Source organism: Molothrus aeneus, chromosome 17 (genome assembly GCF_037042795.1).
Source record: "Molothrus aeneus isolate 106 chromosome 17, BPBGC_Maene_1.0, whole genome shotgun sequence".
NCBI lineage: Eukaryota > Metazoa > Chordata > Aves > Passeriformes > Icteridae > Molothrus > Molothrus aeneus.
Window position 1 is genome coordinate 7,892,731 of NC_089662.1, and position 8,312 is coordinate 7,901,042.

The following is an 8,312-nucleotide window of genomic DNA, read 5'->3' on the forward strand; positions in this document are numbered from 1 at the left end:
ATGAGCTTGGCTTTCCTGTTCAAAGTACATTTTATTTCCATGTGCACAGGTGGGCTGCAGGAGGAGCCTGAATCACCTTCCTCACTCTGTGCTTGTGCTTGAAGCCAGGTCTGCGTGGTCCTTTCCACCAGTGCCTGAATACCAGCATGGAAATACAGCATACATGACACAGAGGGAGCTTCTCTGGATCAGATCACACTGACAAAGGGAGTTAAAAGCATTGCAAAAGATAACCAGGTAATTTGGAATTAATTTTTTTATAACTATAAATAGGTCAGCTCTTCAGCTGGGGGAAGAATCCTCAACATTGAAGTGTCTTGTTACAAACCCACCATCCCTCACTTCTGTGTCTTTGTTTTGAACTACTGTGCAAGGGGATAACCAGCTCTAGCATGGAATGCACTGATGCCGATTTTTGCCCCAAAAGGCGAGAAATTACTGCTTAAGAGACTCAGTCAAATAAGCAGGAGGTATTTTATTACGACGTCGGAGAAATCCTAAAATGGGATTTCTAAACCTTTACAGCAAAAGCGTACCTTTTTATACAGTTTTGGGTTTGGGATTACATCATATTCATGCATATACATATGGGGAGTGGTGTAGGCGGAGCGTGGGCGGGGACTTCTCTTTTGAGGATCTTCTCAGGGGTCGTTCCGGTCGGCCTTCATCAGCTTCGAGGAGTCTTCCTCTTTAAACTTTTGAACCTCTCCCCAAATTTGGTCAATTCCCGGTGTAGTTGGCTTAGTCTCCAGGCCTTGGCAAGGGTCTCAGGGTCAATTTGACATGTTGGCCCTAAACGTGCTTTACCCAGCAGTTCTTAACTTATCACTGTCTGTCCTTATCTCTTCCCTGTCATTGTGTTCCATACCTTACTCAATTTATTGCTCTATGTGATTTCCTAACATTGAATATTTCCCATAACTGCTTTATATTCTATGCTTTAACCCATCATCTCTTGAAAGTAACTGTTTTAGGGGCTTCATTTCCCTCCTTTTCTTATAACTTACGAATTCTTTCGTCAAGTTCTAATCCTTCGGGGCGTTGATACGCCCGCACCATCGCCCAAATCATTTGGATCTTACTCATCAAGGATTTCAGCCTCCACCACAAGCATAGGTTCATAAAAGTCAGTATAAGCATTGCTATAGTTAAAATTAGTATCGGGTGTACCAGGTAATGAAAGACCTGTGTTGCTATTGGGGAAAATCCTGTGAAAACGTCCCACTAGTGATGTTGGCCTACTTGTTCTACTTCAGTCAGGATGTTTTTTATTCTTTCTGAGTTGTGCTCTACCTGTAGGACCATGCGCTTAACTGTTTGGTTCACTTTTTGCACCAGTCTTCTTACTTCTGGATGCACGAGCATCGCCTTAAGAACCTCGACATCCATACCTATCTGTAATTTTGGCAACTCATGATACAGGTCGTAGTCTGCATTAATTAGCTGCTGGGTGGTTACAGGAGCGGTATAGTTAAAATCACAACCTATAATCTTGGTAAAATTACATATACAAAAGTTAGTATTGTCTTGGCAACTATCTACAGTTACGTTACTGCAAGCTGTTCTGACGCAGGCGCATCCATTCTCTACATAATAAACCTGCGACCGTACTCTATTGTGTGGAAGCATTTCAAAAGTGCATACACTATTTTCAGCATCTAAGCATAAATCTTCTGTTTCTACTATAGCATTTTTACATATGTATCCTAGTTGCCCCCTAGGAATACATGCTTCTGTACTAACAGACTGCCACTTATTTTTGGCGTCATCATAACTCGCCCAAACATTATGATCTACTGGCCTAACAAGGACATTCTGATGTATGGTCCCTAAGGTAAGGATAGGGAAAATCGCCCTTTCCTCTGCAGCACTGATGGTAAGAACATAGGCTTCAATGTGCTCATGCTGTGGTACATAAGTAAAGTTTACTAATTGCCACCAGGCTTGATGGTCCCTTTCAAATTGTGTAGTATGACTATCCTTCAATATCGTTTCTCTTATTTCCTGGGACAGCGTTCTTGACGTTCTTTCTCTTATTATCCCTGCTGCCACTGACTGTACCCACTGTTGTGTTTGTGTGCATTGGATAGCAAGCGCAATTTCCTTGCTAATGTTTCCTGTATAGCCGGCAATTCTAGCAAAATCTTCAGCAGTGTGATTTGCTACCAGGGTTAGTAACCTAACTACCAGTGATTGTGTTTCTGCCAATGTAAGCATGGATGAACTCAGGGGCACTTTAAGTTTTCTTAAGTTGGTGGTGACAGTACTCAATTTGTTAACCAATACTTCTTGATCTATGGTATTCAGTATTCCAAATCCAGTGCCGACCCATCCACTTATATCCCTTTGCACCCGCCTGTGATAAGACCTAGTAGCTAGCCATGCCTCCCATCCTTTAAGGCTCTGTTGTATGAACGGTTGACAGTCCTTTTGCAGATGGGTAATGTTAGTCTGAATATTCATCTGCACCTTTTTCAGAGAGTACGTGGGGTCTAGCAGTAGTTTCAGTTCATCTGACCTCCTTACTACCTGGGGCCCGATAAAGGTTAAGTTATGCACCTTTCTACATTCAATTGGTGGAGTAATTTCTTGGGGCAAGTCTAAATTTGGATATAAGGAGATCACGTCTTCCGGTGATGCCACTTCGTATCTTGTAACACGTCTGGAGAAACTAGTACCCTGTTCCAGCGTTTTCGACTCCCTTTCACATGCGAACGTCATCGACTGATCTAATCTAAATGCCATCTCACACTGTGCTTTCCCTTCCTCGGGACCGCTAGATGCTACAATCTTTCCCACAGGAAAGAGGAGAGGGTGAGGGTCAAAGGTTATATTTTGAGGATGTAGTTCCCCAAGTGAATCTTCTCTATAAATTATCGAGTTTCGGGGTTGTGATCCAGGTGGGTCTTCCCTGAAGTCACTCCACAGACATGAAATTGGGCCCTTTTGCTGGATCCAAACGGTGGGCTTGCCCATTTTCACTAGACTAAAGGTAATCAGATTATGTATAAGAGTTGGCATCAAGGGTTGGATTGTTAATACCAGCCGCCTTGTTTTTCCTTCTACTGGGTCAAGTTCCCGGCACCCAATTTGGATTTGATCTCCCTTCTGTGCCACTAGGTATGTCCGCTTATCCCATTCCTCTTTTGGGTATGACTGATTGTTACGTAAGGCATAAACCTCAAAATGGGGCCCCTTCATCCCTGACTCCGGATGAATGCACTGGTGTGCATTGGACCATGGGTCTATTGGGGCAGAGTTTCGAGGAAAAACTACATTCTGCCCGAATTGTATGGATGTTAGAAAAATAACTATCATAAGTATGGTTTCCCCCATTGATCTTCCTACCATTTGTATTTCCTTAGTGTGGGTGGTGCTGAATTCTGACGTCTATATTGCCTAAAATAAATTTGGTTAACTCGTATAATAACCTTTTCTAATTCTGAGTCCAAATTTCTCTGTTTCTTAAATGGTCCTATTTGTTCAATTGTAAAAGAATGTTTTGGAACAGATGCATGACATCGGGCTGTCAATACTTTAGAGCGACTAAGCTTTAAACACTTTTGAAACCAGCGTTGCGCTTTCCAAAAACACCACCCTAATACCACTTGTTCAGGGGCTTCATACAATTCTCTGGCATCCAAAATAGACTTATTAGCAAACTTTTCCAAAGCTAAATAAGGATCATCATCTCTTATTTCTTTGGAAATACATTCATAACATTGAAGATCCCCTAAATTGCTTTGCACATTCCAAAATTTCCTATCACACCCGCCACAAAGAAAACCAATCTGTCCAACACAATTCTTTTTACCACAGCAGTAACACGGTTGGTCGTAGACAGGTTCCTGTGGGTCCGGCCCCTGATGACTGTATGTTTCAATCCACGTTGTCCACGATAGCGGTGCGCTGTCTAGTGCAGCTCTAGCTTCAGCATTAAACTCTGCTATGGGAAACAAAAGTTTCGGTAAAGTTAATGTCAGTTTGTGCTGGATTCTCTCGTGATCCCGAGGGGTCAGCTGATTCAGAAAGCTCCACATCCAAGGCAGGTCTTATCCATTTAACTGGGATCCAAACAGAACTTGGCTGGCATTCATATGGAACCCCAAGGGTCTGATGATCAGGTTAGTAGGGGTCTGGAGTGGAATCCGGGTCACGGTGTCTACTCCTCTTGTTTACTCCCCGGTGCTTTCTTGACCCGCGAGTAATGGATCCACGTAGGTCGCTCCTTAATTCGAACCGCGGTGAAGGTGGTCAGCAGCACTTGGAAAGGTCCCTCCCACTTTTCTTGTAGGGGTTTTCCTGAAAGATTCTTAACATACACCCAATCACCGGGATTAAAAGGATGCAACTTACAGTTAGGTTGTTTAGGTTGGTGGTCAATCACCACCGCAGCATTCTTGTCAAATTGCTTCCCTACCATAATCACATAGTCATAAATATACTGATTACCTATTTGATCTACAGCGTCCCCATTTACAGTTTGCATAGCATAAGGTCTGCCGTACAGAATTTCAAATGGGCTTAGCCTTTCTTTCGATCTTGGCTTGACCCTCAGTCTAAGCAGAGCAATAGGCAAAGCTTGATACCAATGCAAATTAGTCTCCTGGCATATTTTGGCAATCTGCTGCTTAATAAGATGGTTCATCTTTTCCACCTGGCCGCTGGCCTGTGGGCGATAGGGCGTGTGTAATTGCCATTTGATTTGTAGTGCTTTGCTTATTGTCCTTACCACTTTTGCACAGAAATGTGTACCCCTATCCGAAGAAATGCTCTTCGGTACCCCAAACCGTGGAATGATTTCATTCAACAGTACTTTGGTCACTTCTCTTTCCTTATTTGTTCTGCAAGGGAATGCTTCAGGCCACCCAGAAAATGTACCAGTTAATACCAGCAAATATCGAAACCCTCCTTTTCTTGGGAGCTCAGAAAAATCAATTTGCCACACTTCACCTGGGAATTTACCTCGATTTATGGCCCCTGGATGTATCTTAGTTCCTGTATTCGGGTTGTTCTTCAGGCACCTCTCACACTGGGATGTGACATGTTTTACAGTGGTGAACAATTTTGGTCCTGCTATCCGAGCCTGCAAATACTGATATAGCGGGTCCAAACTCCAATGGGCTTTCTCGTGTTCTGCTTTCACAAACTGCCACATCGTATTCCCTGGTATTATTAACTGTCCCGTTTCCAATTGACCCCAACCATTCTCTAACATTTTACCTTTATTTCTCTGAATCCACCTGTGATCTGACTCCTGATATTCTGGCCGAAAATTTGTGTCTAACTCACCTGGTACTAGAGCTGCTACTTTTATTTCTTCAGTTCTTGCAGCAGCTAATTTAGCCTCTGCGTCTGCTTTTCTATTCCCTATCTCCGGGATAGTGTCCCTCTTTAAATGTCCCTTACAATGCATTATGGCCACCTGTGCTGGGAGCTGGACTGCTTCCAGCAGTCGCAGGACCTCTTTTGCGTGTTTGACTGTTTTTCCTTGAGCAGTTAACAGTCCCCTTTCTTTCCAGATGGCCCCATGAGCATGTACGACGGAAAAGGCATACTTAGAGTCTGTCCATATGTTGATCCGCATGTTCTCCGCCAATTCCAGGGCTCGAATCAGAGCTATCAGTTCTGCCTTCTGGGCTGAAGTCTCTGCGGGTAAAGGGTTCGACTCAATTACCTCTTCTGCGGTGGTAATTGCATAGCCGGCCATTCTCACTCCCTGCCTCACGAAGCTGCTTCCATCCGTGAACCAGTCGTCCGCATCTTCGAATGGTTCTTCTTTGAGGTCCGGGCGGCTGGAGTAGACGGCCTCAATTGTTTCCAGGCAGTCGTGCTCGATCGGCTCTGCTGGGGCTCTCCCTTCTAGGAATAAAGCTGGGTTCACAATGTTAGTGACCTGAATAGTCACGTCATCTGACTCAGCCAAAATGGCCTGGTATTTTAAAAATCTGGAAGGTGACAGCCAGTGGTTACCTTTCTGCTCCAACACAGCTGAGACGGTGTGAGACACCAGCACCGTTACCTTTTGGCCGAGCGTGAGTTTCCTGGCCTCTTCGATATTAATGATTACTGCGGCCACCGCTCTCAGGCAGCCAGGCCATCCCTTGCTTACTTCATCCAACTGTTTGGAGAAGTAGGCCACAGCTCTCTTACGTGGTCCTAACTGCTGTGCCAGGACTCCTAGGGCCATCCCCTGTCGCTCGTGGGAGAACAGCCAGAATGGTTTTGATACATCTGGGAGACCTAAAGCTGGTGCTCTCATTAGCTCCTGTTTCAGCTTTTTGAAGGCCCCCTCTGCTTCGGGAGTCCAAACTAGGACACTCTTGGTCTCCTTCAACAAATCATACAGTGGTTTAGCGAGCATCCCGTACTGGTAGATCCATAGCCGACACCAACCTGTCATCCCCAGGAAGGCACGCAGTTCTCTCACCGTCTCTGGTTTAGGCATCTGGCAGATGGCCTCTTTTCTGGCTGCTCCCAGGGATCGCTGTCCTCTGGAGACTTCGTATCCCAGGTACACCACTTCTTTTTGCACCAGCTGCGCTTTCTGTTGGGAGACTCGATATCCACTTAAACCCAGAAAGTTTAACAGGGAAATAGTCCATGCAATGCACTCTTCCTCTGTCACTGTTGCTATTAGGAGGTCGTCTACGTACTGTAGGAGAGTGCCATCTCCCAGCGGCCTTTCCCACTGCTCTAACTCTTTGGCTAACTGATTCCCGAAAATCGTGGGGGAGTTACACCATCCTTGGGGTGATACTGTCCACGTAAGTTGGGTCTTTCTTCCTCTATCTACAAATTCCCACTCAAAGGCAAAAATCTTTTGACTCTCAGGAGCTAAAGGAAGGCAGAAGAATGCGTCTTTCAAATCCAATACGGTGAACCATGTCAAACTATCTTTCAGTTTAGTTAAAAGCGTGTATGGGTTAGCAACTGCCGGATGTAATGTCTTGGTTATCTTATTTACTGCTCTCAAGTCTTGGGACTAATCTATAAGTTCCATTAGGTTTCTTTACTGGCAGAATTGGGGTGTTAAAATCTGATTCACATTCTATCAATAATCTTAATTCTAAGAACTTTTTAATTATGGGCTCGATTCTCTTTCTATCTTCTAACTTCAGTGGGTATTGTTTCTTAACCACCGGCCTTGCTCCAGGTATAAGTTCAATAATGATAGGTGTTGCTTGTTTTGATTTCCCAGGTGTATCAGTAGCTCATACTAGTGGGTATACTTCACTTAGGATTCGCCTGATGTTATGATTCTCAGGCTTTGGTTCTACACAGCTGATTGTCAGGCTTAGAGCTGTGATCAGCTGTTCTTCACTTACTTGGAATTCCAATTTGTCTTTGTTGAACTTTATTATAGCTCTCAAATTCTCCAATAGGTCTCTCCCCAATAAGGGCTTTGGCGAATTTGGTAAATACAGGAACTGATGGATTCCCATTTGTTTCCCAATTTTGTATTTGATGGGTTTCAAAAAGTAAGCTTTTTCTGGTTGGCCTGTTGCTCCCACAACTTGCACAAATTCATCACTTTTAGGTACCAATTCCTGATTTAGAACCGAAAAGGTTGCTCCCGTATCAATCAAAAAGTCCAATTCTTTTTCACCTTCCCCTAGCTCCATTTTAACCAGTGGGTCTGCTAGGGAACGGCCCACCGGTCCCCCTCAGTCGTTATCCTGTTGTGTGGCCGTAGTAGTGCCCAATAGTCTCTCCCTTAACTGGGGGCATTCTTGCTTCTAGTGTCCCATTTTCAGGCAGTACGCACACTGGTTTGGCCCCACTCTAGTTGGGTGGGGTTGGAGTCTCCCCCCCCCCCTCTTGCCGGATTGCCTCTACCTCTTCCCCTGGTTCCAGGTCCCGAGTAACCTGTATTCTGAGCTGCCACGGCTACAGCCACCACTCGAGCTATCCTCCTGTCCTCCTTTTTCTTCTCCTCAATTTCCCTATTATTATACACCTTCCATGCCTCATTTAGCAGTGTCTCTAGGTTTTTATTTGCTGGATGCTCAAGCTTTTGCAATTTCTTCCTGATGTCTGGATTACTTTGTCCCATCATTAATCCTAACAGGTGTTGTTTCCCTTCTTCCGTCGCTGGGTCTAGGGGTGTGTATTGTCTCATGGCTGCCCTAAGTCTATCCAAGAACTCTGATGGGGTCTCATCCTTTCCCTGCCTGATGTCATATAGCATTGACCAATTGATAGCCTTGGGGATCGCGTTACGCAAGCCCATTGCTATCAGTTTTCTATACTGCACTAACTGCTGATAGTGGTCTGCATTGCCCGGGTCCCATTCTGGTTTGCTGCTGGGA